Genomic DNA, 18,860 nt, shown 5'->3' with positions numbered 1-18,860 from the left:
ACCCAGGTATGTGCCCTGACCTGGCATTGAACTGGGGACCTCTTGGTGCACAGGACGATGTACAACTAACTGAGCCACTCCAGCCAGGCTCAATGTAATCTTTTCGAAGTATCTTTTTGAAGTCATGTCTAACTTTTCTTAATGATTTGAACTTGTTTGTTTGTTTTTAAATCCTCACCTGAGGATAATTTTCCATTTATCTTCAGATAGAGTGGGAAGGAGGAGGGGGGAGGAAGAGAGAAAGAGAAACATCGATGTGAGAGGGATACATTGATTGGTTGCCCCCCACACAACCCCAACCAGGGCCAGGGACTAACCACAACCGAGGTATGTGCCCTTGACCGGAATCGAACCTGCCACTCATTGGTCCGCAGGCTGACGCTCTAACTACTAAGCCAAACTGGCCAGGGCCGAAGTTGTTTTTTTAAAATAAATTCTGGCTGTAAGTCCTGTGGGAATATAAAGTTCCTAATTTTAATGAAGTTCACATTATGAACCTTTTCAACTGTAATTTCTGCCTTAATAGTGTTTTTAATAAACTCTTCCCCACCCAAGGTCAAGGAGATCTTTTCCTAGTTTTTATTGTTGCTAAAAGTTGAATCGTTCTGTTCACCTGCCAGACAAAGTTTATTTAAGTTAGAAGCAGAAATCAGGCTGAAAGTAAACCCAGAACTCGCTCAGGAGCTCCGCTGGCTTCTCAACGGGAGCATCTCAGAAGGACGCACGCACAGTCCTGTCAGGGTAGACATACAACCGGGGAGAAACACACCCAGTACCTTCTGCACAGGGAGCCACTTTCTGCCCGACAGGACCTCACCAGCACAATGCTGGCACTGGACCCTACTGGGAGAAGGGAACCCCCGTCTACTCCACCCTCTCCAGCCTTCCTGTCTCATCTAAGGAAAACAACAGAACAAAAAAACAATAGTCAATAAGGGATTTGAGGAAAAATGTTCATAATGCTGTAGGCATTGAAAGGGGTAGGAATCAGACTGTTGGCAGGGGCTTTGCTATGAAGGACATAAACTTAAAAAAAAATTTTTTTTCTCCTCACCCGAGGACATTTTTCCATTTTTTGTTCAGATAGAGTGGGAGGGAAAGAGAAAGAGAGAGAAAAACATCGACGTGAAAGGGATACATTGAGTGGCTGCCTCCTGCACGACCCAACCAGGGCTGGGGACAAACTGCAACTGAGGTACGTGTCCTTAGCGGGAACCAAACCTGGATCTCTCTGGACCACAGGCTGATGCTCTAACCACTGAGCAAAACTGGCCAGGGCGATCATATTCTTCTTAAAGATAATTCTCTCTCTCTTTTTTTTTTCATCCTCACCCGAGGACATTTTTCCATTTTTGTTCAGATAGAGTGGGAGGGACAGAGAAAGAGAGAGAGAAACATTGACTTGAAAGGGGCACATCGAGTGGCTGCCTCCTGCACGACCCAACCAGGGCCGGGGACAAACTGCAACCGCGGTACATGCCCTTAGTGGGAACCAAACCCGGGTCTCTCTGGACCGCAGGGCGACACTCTAACTGCTGAGCCAAACCGGCCAGGGCTGAAGGACATAAACTCTTTATGAAAGCCCCATTCCCTAGATTTGAGAACTAAAATCCCTGTATTTACCCAGAAGATCACAGATGCCCCCTTTCAGGCCCTATGGCCATGTCAAGACAATCCCACATACAAACAGCTGCAAGATACAAAGTAGCTCCAAGTGGTAAGGCTCCGGAATGCTCAGAGCCAGAAGAGGAGTCAACATCAAGGTCATGAGAGGAATGTGAAGCCTATAGCCACAACAAACATTCAGCAAAGCACGGCTCCCGGCCAAATTAACACCAGTCTTCACACTCAAGCCCCAGGCATTTCCGTCCCTGTCAGTTAACAGAACATGCCTAGCTTTCACTGAGGAAAAGTCCTGAGAAAAAGTCCGCGCCAGAGTCAAGGGAACCATACACCGCACTGGGCACAGCCCCTGGGACCTGACTCAGACACGACACAGATAGCACAGTCATCGGCCAGGGCTTCAAAAGACATGGGATCACTATAACAAGGTCTCCGATGGAAACATTAGACAACAAGCAAGAAGAGGTGGACAATGTGAGCAGAGATATGGGAACTCGAAGAAATGAACCAAAAGAAAGTGCTAGCAACAGAAATGAAGACTATCTGACAGGCTTTGGACAAGGCTGAGGGAAGAACCAGTGAAACCAAAGAGAAGGGAAACCTTCCTACTGAAAAACAAAGGGAAAAAAAAGAACAACAACAAAAAGAAAATAAGCCCTGGCCAGTTTGGCTCAGCGGTTGAGTGTCGGCCCCTGGACCAGAGAGTCCCCAGGTTCGATTCCCGCTAGGGGCACATACCACATTAAAAATAATGATAATAAAAATAATAAAAAAAGAAAATAAAACATTCAAAACCTGTGACAATATGAAAAAGATAGCATACTCATAATAGGAATATCAGAAGTATAAGAGAAAATGGAGGCAATTAAGTATTTGAAGTTAAAAAAAAACCCCACAAATTCTCACCTCTTAAAGAATAAGTATTTGAAGTTCAATATAAATTTGCCCCTGAAAGGAGAAGAATTAAAATGGAAAACAACCAATATGGTTCTTCGGAAACATCTAGTTACGGTATCAAATAAAAAAGACAAAAGATACAGCCCTGGCTGGTTTGGCTCAGTGGTTAGAGTTTCGGCCTGTGGACCAAAGAGTCTCAGGTTTGATTCCGGTCAAGGGTATGGACCTTGGTTGCGGTTCGGTCTTTGGCCCTGGTTGGGGTTGTGCGGGAGGCAACCAATCAATGTGTCTCTCTCACATCAATGTTTCTCTCTCTCTCTTTCTCTTCCTCTCTCTCCCTCCCACTCTATCTGAAGATAAATGGAAAAATATCCTCGGGTGAGGATTTTTTAAAAAAAAGACAAAAGATACAAATAAATGATATCAAATAAAATAGAAGTGATCACTACTGACCCTGAGGCCATAAAAAAAGGAATAATAAGGGTGTGCTATGAAGAATTCTATGCCCACAAATTTGATAACTTAGGTAAAACGGTGACTTACTTGAATGATGGCAACTATGAAAACTCAGTGAGGGAGAAATAGATCATCTGAGTAGTTCTCCGTCTATCAGATAAATGGACAATAACTAAAACAGTCTGAAAATAAAGCATCAGGACCAGATAGTGCTAGTGGTGAATTCTAGCAAACATTTAAGGAAGAAATACCAGTTTTTTACAGTATTTCTCCCCCTCCCCCAGTAGAAGTTCATTATATAAAGCCCAACACGTCATTAATATCAAAACTGGGCATCACAAGACAACGAAAAACCAGTATCTCTCATGAACACAGATGCAAATATCCTTCACAAAATATTATCCAACAATATATTTTAAAAAGGTTTATAGCACAACCAGTGTAGATTAAATCTGAGAAGGCAGCCTGGCTGGTGTTGCTCAGTGGTTGGAGCATGTTGTTGTGCACCAAAGGGTCTCGGGTTCAATTTCCAGTCGGGATGCATGCAGGAGGCAGCCAATTGATGTTTCTCTCTCTCTCTCTCTCTCTCTCTCTCTCTCTCTCTCTCTCTCTCCCCCCCCCCTTCCTTTCTTCTTCTCCCTCTGGCTCTAAAAACAAACAAACAAACAAAAAACAGAACAATAAAAACTTGTCCTCCAGTGAGGATTTATTTTATTTTAATTTTTTTATTAATTTATTTTTGTTACAGATGTTTCTCCTTTTCCCCCCATTGAAACCCTCCTCCCGAGCTCACCCCCCCCCCCCCCGCCCCATCCCCAGCATTGTTGTCTATGTCCACGGTTACACATACATACATATAAGTTCTGTGGTGTATCTCTTCCCAACCCTCCCCTACTTCCTCTTCTGAGGTTTGTCAGTCTGAACCCTACTTCTATGTCTCTGGGTCTATTTTGTTAATTAGTTTGTTATGTTTATTATATTCCACAAATAAGTGAGATCATATGATACTTGTCTTTCTCTGCTTGGCTTGTTTCACTTAGCATAATACTCTCCAGGTCCCTCTATGTTGTCTCAAAGGATGAGAGATCTTTCTTTCTTACAGCTCAAGTGAGGATTTAAATAAATAAATTTGGGAAGGGAACACTGGTTCAACCTTTGTAAGAACAATCAGTTATTTATCCCCATCAAACCAGTATTACAAGAAATGTTAAAGAAACTTCTTTAAGACTTCCGGTCAGGATGACGGGTAGGTAAACGTGGCATTGCGTCCTCCCACTACCACATCAGAGTTACAACTAAACTACAGAACAAACATCCTTCAGAACCACCTGAAATCGTGCTGAATGGCAGTCCTACAACTACAGAATTAAAGCAGCAGCCACACAAGACTGGTAGGAGGGCAGAGGCAGAGAGCTGGTCCCACACCCACGTGTGGCGGATAAAAATCAGGAGGACACCTCGGCTGGGAAGGTCCTCCCTGAGGACTGAGGGGTCCCCATCCCACACCAGGCCCCCCTCTCAGGGTTCCAGTGCCAGGAAGAGAATCCCCATCACTTCTGGCTGGAAAAACCAGCAGGAACTGAGGCTCAGGGAGGCTGAGGCAGCTGGAGCCCCAGGCATCTCCTTAAAGGGCCCAGGCACAGATTTATCAGACTCTCTCCCTCTAAGCTCGGAGGGGAGGCAGCTCGAGGGGCACCAGAGACACACAGGGAATAACTGAGCTGTTTGGCACTGGAGCGAGGGCTGGAGAGGGGGCTTTCTTCAGGACAATCGTGCTGTCAGAGGCCTTTGTTCCTTTGGTGAGCCCTGCCCTGGGGCAGCAGACAGCCTCCATTACCTGGGACTCCAGCAACCTGGCTCACACTGGTAGCCCCCCCTTGGTGACTCCCTGAGGCCCCGCCCCACCCAACTTTCAGGCCCACCCAAGCTGTTGCCAGTTGGTTAACCATAGGATTGGCCTGTCTTGGATCCTGCTTCAGGTTTTCCTAAATTCTTTCAAACAAGCAGCATCTGGTCTCAGCTAGCCCCATACCTTGTGTTAAGTAATACACAGAAACAAACACAGGGAGGCAGCCAAAATGAGGAGACAACGAAACAGGTTCCAAATGAAAGAACAGAACAAAACCCCAGGAAAAGAACTAAGCGAAATGGAGATAAGCAACCTAATAGATGCTGAGTTCAAATTATTGCTTATAAGGATACTCAATGAACTTAGTGAGAACCTCAGCGAACGTAGTGAGGGCCTCAAGAGCATAAAAAGGACCAGTCAGCAGTGAAGGATGCACAGTCAGAAATGAAGAAGGCACTAACTGAAATAAAGAATAATTTACACAGCCCTGGCCAGTTTGGCTCAGCGGTTAGAGCGTCGGCCTGTGGTCCGGAGAGACCCGGGTTCGGTTCCCGCTAAGGGCATGTACCTCGGTTGCAGTTTGTCCCCGGCCCTGGTTGGTCGTGCGGGTGGCAGCCACTCGATGTGTCCCTTCACGTCGATGTTTCTCTCTCTCTCTCTCCCTTCCTCTCTCTCCCTCCCACTCTATCTGTACAAAAAATGGAAAAACATCCTCGGGTGAGGAAAAAAAATAATAATAATAATAATTTACACAGATTCAATAGGAGAGTAGGTAAAGCCAAGAAGCAAACCATTGATTTGGAATATAATGAAGCAAAAAACACCCAATCAGAAGAGCAAAAAGAAAGAATCCAAACAAATGAGGATAGTGTAAGGAGCCTCTGGGACAACTTCAAGCGTGCCAACATTCGCATCTTGGGGGTGCCAGAAGGAGAAGAGAGAGAACAAGAAATTGAAAACCTATTTGAAACAATAATGGCAGAAAACTTCCCTAACTTGGTGAAGGAAACAGACATACAAGTCCAGGAAGCACAGAGAGTCCCAAACAAGATGAACCCCCAAGAGGCCCACACCAAATCACATCATCATCAAAATGCCAAAGGTTCAAGACAAAGAGAGAATCTTAAAAGCAGCGAGAGAAAGGCAGCTAGTTACCTACAAGGGAGTTCCTATTAGACTGTCAGCTGATTTCTAAAAAAAAACAACTCTGCAGGCCAGAAGGGAGTGGCAAGAAATATTCAGAGTGATGAAAAGCAAGAACCTACAACCAAGATTACTCTATCCTGCAAAGCTGTCATTTAGAATCGATGGACATATAAAGAGTTTCCCAGACAAGGAAAAGCTAAAGGAGTTCATCACCACCAAACTATTATTATATGAAATGTTGAGGGGTCTTCTTGAAGAAAAAGATGAAAAATATGAACAAACAAAATGGCATAGAATACATAGCTATCAATAGTTGAATCTACAAACAAAATGAACAAGCAGAACAGAAACATTCTCATAGATATAGAGAACATTTTGTTGGCTGCCAGATGGGAGGGGGGTTGGGGGAATGGGTGAAAAAGGTGAAGGGATTAAGAAGTACCAACTGGTTGCTAGACTGACAAACCTCAAAGGGAAGGAGAGTTGGAGGTGGGAAGAAATAAACCAAAGAACTTATATGCATAACCAATGGACACAGACAACAGTGTGGGAAAAGGCAGAAGGGGGGCAGGAGTGGGGAGGAGGGGGGGTCAATGGGAAAAAATGAGGAACATCTGTAATACATTCAACAATAAAGATATAGTTTAAAAAAGAATAGAAAAAAAGAAACTTCTTTAAGAAGAATAAAAAATATAAAAATATGAATAATGAAATGGTAATCACTATACACCTATCAATAATTATGTTAAATGAAATCAAGTTAATGCTCCAAGAGAAACACATAGGATAGCTGAATGGAGAAGAAAACATGACCCAGATGCTGTCTACAAGAGACCCCCTCAGATGGAAAGAAATACACAGACTGAAAGTAATGGGGTGGAAAAAGATATTTCATGCAAATTAAAATGAAAAAACAACAACAACAACAGTTGGGGTAGCTAGCAATACTTATATCAGACAAAAGGACTTTAAAACAAAGGCTGTAGCGGTCCGGAGAGACCCGGGTTCGGTTCCCGCTAAGGGCATGTACCTTGGTTGCAGTTTGTCCCCGGCCCCGGTTGGTTGTGCGGGTGGCAGCCACTCGATGTGTCCCTTTCACATCGATGTTTCCCTCTCTCTCTTCCTCTCTCTCCCTCCCACTCTATCTGTACAAAAAATGGAAACATGTCCTCAGGTGAGGATAAAAAACAAAACAAAACAAACAAACAAACAAAAAAAAACCAAGGCTGTAACAGGAGCCAAAGAAGAACATTTCATATGCAATAGCCAATACATGGAAGCAACCTAAGTGTCCACTGATAAGCAATTGGATATAATGGAATACTACTCAGCCATAAAAAAGAATACAATATTCAGCCCTGGCCAGTTTTGCTCAGTGGTTAGAGCATGAGTCCACGGACCAGAGAGACTCAGGTTTGGTTCCCGCAAAGGGCACGTACCTCAGTTGCAGTTTGTCCCCGGCCTCGGTTGGGGTCGTGTGGGTGGCAATTTGTCTCTCTCACGTCAATGTTTCTCTCTCTCTCTCTTTCTCCCTCTCTCCCTCCTGCTCTATCTAAAGATAAATGAAAAAGAAGTGTCCTTGGGTGAGGATAAAAATACCATATTCCCATTTGCAGGGAATTAAGCCAGAGAAAGACAAATACCATGTAATTTCCCTTCCATATGAAATCTAAAAACTTGAACTAAACAATCAAAGGAGAAACAAATTCATAGGTACAAAGAACAAACTGATGGTGGCCAGATAGGAGGGATATTGAGGGGCTGGATGAAAATGGTGAAGGGATTAAGAAGTACAAATTGGTAGTTACAGAACACCCAGGATAACACAGTCAATAATATTGTAGTAACTATGTATACTGCCAGGTGGGTACTAGACTTATTGGGAAGAACACTTTGTTTTTGTTGTTGTTGTTTTTTAATCCTCACCCAAGGATATTTTTCTGTTTATCTTGAGACAGAGTGGGAGGGAGAAAGAGAGAAACATCGACATGAGAGAGACACATCGACTGGCTACCTCCCACATGACCCTGACCAGGGCTGGGAACGAAGTGCAATGGAGGTATGTGCCCTTGGCTGGAATAGAACCCGAGATTCACTGGTCCATGAGCCAACGCTCTACCGGTGAGCCAAACTTGCCAGGGCAGGGGGAACACTCTGTAAGTTATAGGAATGTCTAACCACTACGTTGCACCTGAAACTAATATAATATTGAATGTCAAGTGTAATTTTAAAAATAAATAAATAAAATAAAAATAAGTGAAAGCATAATGAAATACTTTCAATAATAAGATCTGGCCGGTTTGGCTCAGTGGTTAGAGTGTTGGCCTTCAGACCAAAGAGTTGGGGGTTCGATTCCGGTCAAGGGAACGTACCTTAGTTGCAGTTTGGTCCCTGGCCCAAGTTGGGGTCATGCGGGAGGCAACCAGTCGATGTGTCTCTCTCACACTGATGTTTTTTTCTCTCTCTCTTCCTCTCACTCTGTCTGAAAATCAATGACAAAGAACGAAGCGAGCTATCAAGCCCTACAAAAACATGGAGAACTTGTAAACGTATGTTGCCAAGTAAAAGAAGTCAGCTGAAAAGGCTACGCACTGTATATATAATTCCATTTATATCATGTTCTGGAAAAGGACAAAAGTATAGAAACAATAAACAGATCAGCGTGCCAGGGGTTCAGAGACCTGGAGGAAAGACCCAGTGAAGGTCAGGGGACCTTTAGGGCAGCAGGACCAGTATTCTCAGTGCCACAGGGACAGTGGGTAAGTGACACTGGGCATTCATCAAAACAGAATGCAACGGGCATCTTCCCAACACCCCACAGTCATAGTTGAAGCCAATCAATGCATGAAAGACCCTATCCCCATAATCTTTTTCTTTTCTTTCTTTTTTTTTTTTTTTGGTCTGAAGGAAGATTACTTCCCAAACAGAGGAGCAGAGGTCATGCCTGCATGCCCACATTCCGTCCCACTGGGGTGCCATCGCCTTTATCTCGCAAATACAAACTGGCACAGACCCCTGAGAGAGGCCCTGCAAACATTCAGAGGTGCCCACCCCGTTGCCCCACTGCTGCCCCAGCCCCAGAGATGGGGGTGGGGGTGTAACTGAGGAGCAGGGTCCGCAGGAAGAGGGCTGAGGTTTCTCCTCACTCCCTTCAGACTTTCATGAAGCATCACTTGCTCTTTTATCCCGTAGCAGGATTCCCACAAGACCAGGCATTTTATTTTATTTTATTTTTTATCCTCACCCGAGGACATTTTCCCATCTTTTGTTCAGACAGAGTGGGAGGGAGGGAGGGAGGGAGAGAGAGAGAGAGAGAGAGAGAGAGGGAGAGAGACATCGACGTGAAAGGGACACATTGAGTGGCTGCCACCCGCAGGACCTAACCAGGGCCGGGGACAAACTGCAACCGAGGAACCGAACCCGGGTCTCTCTGGACCTCAGGCCGACGCTCTAACCGCTGAGCCAAACCGACCAGGGCAGACGGGCATTTTAAACTCTCTGATGTCCACGGTGAGACGTCCATACCCACTCCGCTCCCCAGCCCCTGGTTCCGTGAACAGGACGCACATGTGACTTGCGCGATTGTGACCAAGTGTTGACCTCAGCAGTGAAGTGGGAAATGGTTTAGTAATAATCGTGACGCCAATAAGAGGGGGCCAGGGGACTGGGGAGTGCGGGAGGTGCGGACAAGGCACATCTCTTCCCCTCTTCTGCACAAACACCTCACCAAGAGCCCGGCTGGGCGCAGGAGCGCACAGGACCCGCGATGCGGCGAGCAGGCCACACGGCTCCAGAAGACCCCTCCCCACTTGGAGACACGGCCTCTCCCTCACTCTGTTGCAGCAGAAACAAGTTGACCAGGAGCTTTGTCCTCAAAAATATCACAGCCTTTTACTGATGGGCCCAACATCAACTCTAACTCAAGAGTCCCCATTTCCCAGCAGATGCTTCAAAAACTGTCCTCCCAGTAGACGAATCACCGTTGCCATTAAGAAGACACACAAAAAGAAAAGAGCCCTGGCCGGTTTTGCTCAGCGGTTAGAGCATGGGCCTGTGGTTCTGAGAGACCCGGGTTCAGTTCCCGCTAAGGGCATGTACTTCGGTTGCAGTTTGTCCCCGGCCCTGGTTGGGTCATGAGGGTGGCAGCCACTCGATGTGTCCCTTTCACATCGATGTTTCTCTCCCTCTCTCCCTTTCTCTGCCTCCCCCCCCCCCACTCTATCTGAATAAAAAATGGAAAAATGTTCTCGGGTGAGGATAAAAAAGAAAAGAAAAGAAAAACCTGCAGAGAAAAAACCTGACCCCAGCCCCACCGCTGTGGCCTCTCCTTGGATCACGTAGGTCTCCCGCGCCTAGTCCTGGGCTAGGCTTGCTTCTGGGCAAGAAAGCTTCCCTGACCACATGTCTGCATGTCTGATAGGAGGGCTTCCTAAAGCTGTTTCTTCATTTTTCTCCTTTAGCGTTGTTCTTGAAGTCGCCCTTGGCTCTACGAAGTTCTTAATTCATCTGTTGTTGAAGTCCATCTACCTTTTACTTTTTTGTTGTTGTTGTTCAGATAGACTGGGAGGGAGAGAGAGAGAGAAACATTGACGCGAAAGGAACACATTGAGTGGCCGCCACCCACACGACCAACCAGGGCTGGGGACAAACTGCAACCGAGGTACGTGCCCTTAGCGGGAATCGAACCCGAGTCTCTCTGGACCACAGGCCGACGCTCTAACCGCTGAGCCAAACCGGCCAGGGCTACCTTTTTTTTTTTTTTTATCCTCACCCGAGGATATTTTTCCATTTTTTGTACATATAGAATGGCAGGGAGAGAGAGGAAGGGAGAGAGAGAGAGAAACATCGATGTAAAGGGACACATCGAGTGGCTGCCACCCGCACGACCAACCAGGGCCGGGGACAAACTGCAACCAAAGTACGTGCCCTTAGCGGGAACCGAACCCGGGTCTCTCCGGACCGCAGGCCGACGCTCTAACCGCTGAGCTAAACTGGCCAGGGCCAGGGCTACCTTTTAATTCCACATCTTAAACCACAGGGGGTCAGGTCGTGTCCATTCAGCCACACATGATCGAAGAACGCAACATCACACCCCAAAGGCCTACGCCCACAGTTAGACCCGGATGGATGGGGAGCAGATGGGCAGAAAGGCAACTGATTTAGGGCCACTGAAGGCCCTTCATAGGAATAGAATCGGACCTGGCTGACGAGTGTTTGGCTGGCAGCCCAAAGGACAGAGTGGTGGGTTAGGAGGGTGGCAGAGCATCAGCCCTGTGTGTCTCCCTGAGTCCCACCCCTGCTTCTGCTATGACCCTAAAGGGAACAAGCACAATGAACAACTTGCCAGGCACCAGAGTGCAAGGTCAGAAGCCCCCTCCTCTCAACTGGAGGGCCCTCGGCAGGCCCCTCCCCCTGTACCCCTGCTCCCCAGCTGTCTGTGTACACGGTTCTTCTCAGAAACAAAGCTCTCGACCCAGACCCGCCGCCAGACTTCCTGAGAACACCCCTCATCTCAAACACTCTGCTTGTCAGAGGAGTGGCGAGATCCCTTCTGAATGCACCGCTGGCTTGTTAGAGGCAGCAACATGTTGGGTTTGGGAGATGTGGAAGGGGGAACATGGCAGCCGGGGTTTCTGGAATTGGGGGGAGCTCCCCGAAGTTTCTGTGAGCTAGTCATTCAGCTTCACTATGACCGCTCGCTCTTCCTCACTCCTGACTCACACCGTCCGGCCGGCTGTAACTGGTTCATTGTCTGCATCCAAGGGGGAGCAGGGTTTTTGTGGTGGTTGTTGTTGTTAACCTTTTATTCTGCACAGAAACCAGAGATCCCTGTCGACACTGTGGAGCCACCAGATTAAGGCAATTTCCGTGGAGGCAGGGCGAGTGCGGACAGTGTGGAATATAAAGGGGAGGTTGGTGCTCCTGAGCCCAGGATGAACAGGCTGGAGGGGGAGAACAGAGAAGGCGCACAGCACCCCCTCCCCCCCCACCCCCAGCGAGTTGCCTTCCCTGTGAAAGAGGGAAGGAACAGACGCACAAAGGGCGCCCCTGGGTGCTCCCCTTGCCGTACCTCGTGCCCCATGCGGCCGCAGCCATGCCTCTCCCTGAGCACCATGTTCTCTGAGCTGCCCTCACGTCAAGCATTCTGCGGTAGGTTATCCGTGCCGGTGTCTCCTGAATCCCACGCCATCCTTCTCCCTGGGACGGGAATGTGACATGAAGCTAACTCGGAAATGGTGCACATCTGAGTGGAAGCAACATCTCCAAAGATGTCCCTACTTCTGACGCCGTCTCGGCCCTCTGAGCCCCCACTACAGGGCTGGTGTAATCCAAATAGCTTCTCCCTTTCCAGGTGTATGTGACCTCAGACAGAGCCACTCCAGGGGACCCACTTCGCCTCCCTTGGAACTCAGCGCTCACAAGTAGACGAAGGTGTCAGCTGGAGAAATGGAGCAGGTCAGTCGCACGAGGCCAGGCTCCTGCAGCTCTGTAGGGACCCCACATAAGTCTGAGGGAAGGAGAAGGGGTAGATGAGGCAGGGGGAACAGGAGAACAAGCCTGCACACCCCCCCCCCCCGCCTTCAGTGAGTTAATAGATGGCAGAGAGACCACGCTTCTAGCAGGCTCTCGCTTTCCCTCCGACTGCCCCGATTCCAAACAGCTCACCTCGTACCCCGCCACGGGACTGCACATGAGTTCTGCATCTTTCCCCAAACCCTGGGAATAAGGAAGGCAGCCAGAGGCCACCGAACAAATATGGGAGGTAGGTGATGCTTCTGGTTCCCCCTAAGAAGAGTTGATGCCTTCTTTGTGTGTTACACTCTTCACTCACTTCTTGTCAAAGTCCTACAGCCTTTTCATTGTGACGCGCACACGCGCACGCACACGCGCGCACACACACACACACCCCATAAGAGGGCTTACTTTTTGCCTCTATACATACATCAGGGATCTTAGTTGTCTATCCCAAGTCCCGAGGACCTGAGATTACATGAAGGAAGACGAGGGAGATGGCAGAATTACTGAGTCCACTTAGGCTGGTCTCTTCCGAAAGACACCAGTGTGGGTCATCAAACGCACGGGGCTCAGCAAAGGGATTGGCAAGTGTGGAAAGGGGAGATTCATGCGCTGCCTCTGTTGATGGAACCCCAGACTGTCTGGGGGGGCAACGTGAAGGAAGCATGTGCTTGGAGAACCATAGAGAGGTTCCAGGAATCGACTCCACCGCACAGGGACATCAGCTGCCTAATTGCTTCCATCTTAGAGTTCTCCAAACCCACCCAAAGGTTCGATGCCACCCAGTTGCTTAGGAACAGACGCTGTTGAGCAGAATGGAGCCGTGAGGTTTCAGTCTCTTATGTTTGATTCCCAGCCAATCACTGTGTGTCCCGAAAATCTCGAATTCCAACATCCCAATCACCAACCGTCCGTGTTCGCCAGAAAGCCACGTAAGCTGCCCTTCGGTCGTCCTGAAATTCCAGTTCTTTTGATGTTTATGTCTTACTGTATTTTCATGTTTTTCTGAGCCCTGTCTCTTCTCCTCCCTCCTCCCCTTCTTTAGCCCAGTACATCCACCTCCCACCACACCCCTTCGTTCTGCTTGCTTCCTGTCCTACCCCTGAGAACCAGACACGTCTGAAGAAAATATTTCACTGTGGGTTTGTTTTTTTTTTAGAGTTTGCATTGCTTTTTCAAATGTGTGGTAAGTGCACATAACATGAAACTTATCACCTTAACCAATTTTAAATACAGTTCAGTGGAATGAAGTACGTTTGCATTGTTGTGCAACCACCGCCCGATCCATTTCCATCCCTGTCCATACTCTTCATCTTCAAAGCCGAATCTGGGTGCCCACTCTCGATACCCCCCTGTTGCCTCCTGGCCCCAGGCCTGGGACCACCCTCTGTTTCCCGTCTCTGTAGTCGTGAATACTCTACCTACCACGTGTAAGTGGAATCAGCATTTTTCTTCTTATAAATGCTTTATTTGACTTAGCATAACGTTCTCAAGAATCCCCTTATTTAAAAAAGAAGAACACAAGTTGAGTAATATTCCACTGTGTACATATATCACATTTTCCTTCTCTGTTCACTGGTTGACGGACACTTGGGCTAATCGCTCGTTTAGCTATTGTGAATAACGCTGTTAGAAACACGGTGTTCAGATATCTCTTCGAGACCCTGCTTCACTCCCCTGGACAGACCCAGCAGGGGACTTGCTGGGCACGGCAGCTCCACTTCTAATTTGTTGAGGGGCCACCACACAGGAGTGGCTGTGCCATCCCAGACTCTCGCCGGCAGGGCACACGGAACTCAGATTTCTCTGCATCCTTGCCAACATGTGTTATTTTACATGTGTTTGTCTTTTTGTAGGCATCCTAATGTGTGTGGCATCTCACTCTAGTCTTCTTTTTTGCATTTTGTGAATGATGTGTGATGTTCAACTTTACTTATAAATTATAATCACAGCCCTGGCCGGTTTGGCTCAGCGGTTAGAGCATCGGCCTGTGGTCCCGAGAGACCCAGGTTCGGTTCCCGCTAAGGGCATGTACCTCGGTTGCAGTTTGTCCTCGGCCCTGGTTGGGTTGTGTGGGTGGCAGCCACTCGATGTGTCCCTTTCACATCGATGTTTCTCTCTCTCTCTTTCTCTCTTCCTCCCACTCTACCTGAACAAAAAAATAGAAAAAATGTCCTCCGGTGAGGATTTTTTAAAAAATCACAGACTCTCTGTGTCCAGGAGAGAGTAAAATGATTCTGGCCACACCCTTCCACTGTAAAACTAGAAAAGTTGTTAAATACACACACACACACACACACAACACACCGCACACACATGCATACGCATGCATGCACACATGCATGCACACATGTACATGCACACGCATGCATGAACATGCACACACGCACACATATGCATGTACACACACCACACGTGTACATACACCACCCGCACACACGTATGCACGCACGCACGCGGCACACACACTGCACACATGCATGCACACTCATGCATGCACACACACCGCACACATGCACGCACACACACACACACGCACATATAAAAGGACAGCTCCCAGACATTGTAACATAGGCCGCATGGGACTGCAGACAGGGAACCACATTGCTGAGCTCCACTTTTGCCCCGGCTTCATCTTGGAGGCACGTCCAGGGCGGGAAGCCACGTGCCGCACAGTGCTCCTAGCAGAGAAGAGATGAGCGTGTGGACTGAGAAGAGAAGCAGAGAGGAGTGAGCTGGGCAGAGACATGGATCCAGAAGCCTGCCCGGTGCTCTTCGCCACTCGGTTGCTGAGTATAAAGCTGTATTTCCCCAGGCAGATACTTCATAAAGAGGTGAAAGAGATGATGGAGAGCTGTGTCCTGATCCATTTCCAGAGTGCAGAGAGGGGTGACAGGCAGAGTAAAGTGTCTTCGATGACACCCTACATTAAGTAGAGACACCAGAAGGGCCAGGTGTTAGTTGGAGGTGTCAACTGGTCAACTATCCCTACGATCACAGCTACTCAGGAGGCCCTGGCCGGTTTGGCTCAGCGGTTAGAGCGTCGGCCTGCGGTCCAGAGAGACCCGGGTTCGGTTCCCGCTAAGGGCATGTACCTCGGTTGCAGTTTGTCCCCGGCCCTGGTTGGTCGTGTGGGTGGCAGCCACTCGATGTGTCCCTTTCACGTCGATGTTTCTCTCTGTCTCTCTTCCTCTCCCTCCCGCTCTATCTGAACAAAAAATGAAAAAATGTTCTTGGGTGAGGATTAAAAAAAAAAAAAAAAGCTACTCAGGATCACAGCAAAGCCTAAATAAGCCTCTGAATGTCGCACCAATTCTTACATATTAAAAATATATATTTTTACTGATTTTTAGAGAAAGGGGAGTGGGGAGGGAGAGAGAGAGAAACATGGATGTGAGAGAAAAATATTGATCAGCTGCTTCCTGCACGCCCCCTACTGAGGATCAAGCCTGCAACCTGAGCATGTGCCCTGACTGGGAATTGAACTGGTGACCTTTCGGTGCACGGGGTGACGCCCAACCAACCCAGCTACACCAGCCAGGGCCATACATAGTGTCATTCCACACTCCTCAAAAGAAGGCCAAAAAAAAAAAAATCCAAATGATTAACAATGTAAAAACAACGCATTCCAATATACAAAAAAAAAAAAAAATCCTCAGATATGCAAAGAAGCGGGAAGATGAGAGCCCAAACCAGGAGAAAAGTCAGTTAAAATAAATAGACTCAGGAGTGATTGAGAGGATGGAATTAGCAAATAACAAATTAAAACACATGTTAAGCCTGTGCCCAAGGATTTAAAGAAAACTTAAACAGAACAGGGAAAAAAAAGGACAAACAGAAATGTAAGACATGAACCGCAGAGAGGTGGAAAGGATCATCAGTGAAGTAAACCTTTCACTGGACGGGCTGAACACTAAATACTGCAGAAAAGTGAGAAAAATTTAAAATATGACAAAAACTGTCCAAACACAGGAATACAGATTAAAAAATAGACACAGAGTTAGGGAACTATGGCTGAGAAGATGACCAATGAAATGGGGGAATATCCATCACACAGAGGAAGACAACGTGGCACAGAGCATTGTGCAGATGGCCTTGGAGAAGTGGACGCTTGAAACCTCCAGAATCTTTTATTTTATTTTATTTTTTTGTTAATCCTCACCTGAGGATATTGTTTCATTGTTTTTAGATAGAGTGAAAGGGAAGGGGAGAGAGAGAGAGAAACATCAATGTGTGAGAGACACAGCGATTGGCTGCCTCCGACATGACCCCGACTGGGACCGGGAATCAAACCTGCAACCCGGGTACGTGCTCTTGCCTGGGAATCAAACCTGAGACCCTTTTTTCCATAGGCCAATGCTTTAACCATTGAGATCACCAGCCAGAGTGAAACCTATATAATCATATTAACCAATGTCATGTCAATAAAATGTAATTTTTTTTAATCCTCACCCGAGGACACTTTTGCATTTATCTTCTGATAGAATGGGAGGGGAGAGAAGGAGGAAGAGAGAGAGATGAACATCCATGTGAGAGAGACACATTGACTGGCTGCCACCCACACAACTCCAACAGGGGCCGGGGACAAACTGCACCTGAGGTACGTGCCCTTAGCGGGAACCAAACCCGGGACTCTCTGGTCTGTGGGCCGATGCTCTAACCGCTGAGCCAAACTGGCCAGAGCAACAAAATGTAATTTAAAAAAAGCAAAAGAAGCCCTGGCTGATTTGGCTCAGCGGTTGGAGCATTGGCCTGCGGACCAGAGAGTCCCAGGTTCGGTTCCCGCTAAGGGCACATGCCTCAGTTGCAGTTTGTCCCTGGCCCTGGTTGGTCATGTGGGTGGCAGCCGCTCAATGTGTCCCTTTTGCGTCGATGTTTCTCTCTCTCTCTCTTCCTCTCTCTCCCTCCCGCTCTATCTGAACAAAAAATGGGAAAATGTCCTCAGGTGAGGATAAAGGGGAAAAAAAGCAAACAAAAAAAGAATCTAATGTTAATAAATGGGCAGCCCAGCCAGTGTGGCTCAGTGGATTGAGCATTGTCCCATGGACTGAGAGGTCCCAGTTTGATTCCCGGTCAGGGTATATTCCAGGGTTGTGGGTTTGATCCCCAGTAGGGGGCATGCAGGAGGCAGCCAACTGATGTTTCCCCCCACCTCAATGTTTCTATCTCTCTCCTTGCCTCTAAAAAATAAAAATAAACAAATAAATTTTAAAAAGGAAAGAAAAATAAGTGGGCAAAGGACCTGAATAGACATTTTTCCAAGAAAGATACTGAAATCTCCAAACAGGTACATGGAAAAGGCGCCTAAATGTCACTAATCATCAGAAAAATGCAAATGAAAGCTACACTGAAATATCACCCCACACCTGTTAGGATGGCTGTCATCAAAAAGACAAGAGATTTGAGAGATTGGTTAACCTCGCCCAGGATAAGGGTAAGAAGGGAGCTTTTATCACTGATGGTGGGAATGTAAATGGGCGCAGCCACTGTGGAGAACAGTTTGGAGATTCCTCAAAAAATTGAAAATATAACCACCATGTGATCCAGCAAGTCCACTTCCGAGTATTTACCCAAACGAAATGAAATTACTATCTGTGCTCTCATGTTCACTGGGTCACTATCTACAATAGCCAAGATACAGAAAGAACCTACGTGTATGGAAAATAAGACAATAACTAACAAATAATAACACAAGAATAAACTGTTTCACGTACTCACGGCTGTAAACCTACTTTCGCCCTACCCTGTATCCCTCGATTTCCGGAAGTAGGGTGTTCCTATAAAACTTTTAAAAGGCAGATAAACAGAAATAGCATGAAATAAAGAAGCGATTGCTACTGATTTATATGGGAAAGTTTTTACTGTTCCCAGACCCTGAAAATAACCTACCAAATCATCCCACATATCACATAAACTCTGCACTCACACTGACACAGAGCAAAAGGAGGAATGCACAGAATAAATTGAGATAAAGCCCAGATGTTCACTGAGCTCTGAGCTCCGGCAGCCTGATGCTGCAGCTGAGTCTAGTCTCTGGGAAGAGGCCTGGTGGGACGACTTTCACTGCTTCTATTCGTGGCCGCCAAGCAACACTGAACACTATTTCCCACACCTTTTATTTTTTTTTTTGGTACAATGAAAATCCTCTTGGATTTATTTTGGTCAGTGAAAACAGGTACTGATGCAGGTCTTGTTTACGAGTGGAGTGGTATATTGCAAACCTTCAAAGAGCAGGAGGTACCTGGTTACACATAGGAATACTATTCAGCCATGAAAAGAAGGAAAACTGCCCTGGCTGGTTTGGCTCAGCAGTTAGACTGTTGGCCTGTGTACCAAAGAGTCGAGGGTTCGAGTCCGGTCAGGGGCACATACC

This window comes from Molossus molossus, unplaced genomic scaffold (assembly GCF_014108415.1).
Source record: "Molossus molossus isolate mMolMol1 unplaced genomic scaffold, mMolMol1.p scaffold_m16_p_24, whole genome shotgun sequence".
Lineage (NCBI taxonomy): Eukaryota > Metazoa > Chordata > Mammalia > Chiroptera > Molossidae > Molossus > Molossus molossus.
The sequence above is the reverse complement of the archived record's forward strand: the minus strand, read 5'-3'. Positions refer to the sequence as shown.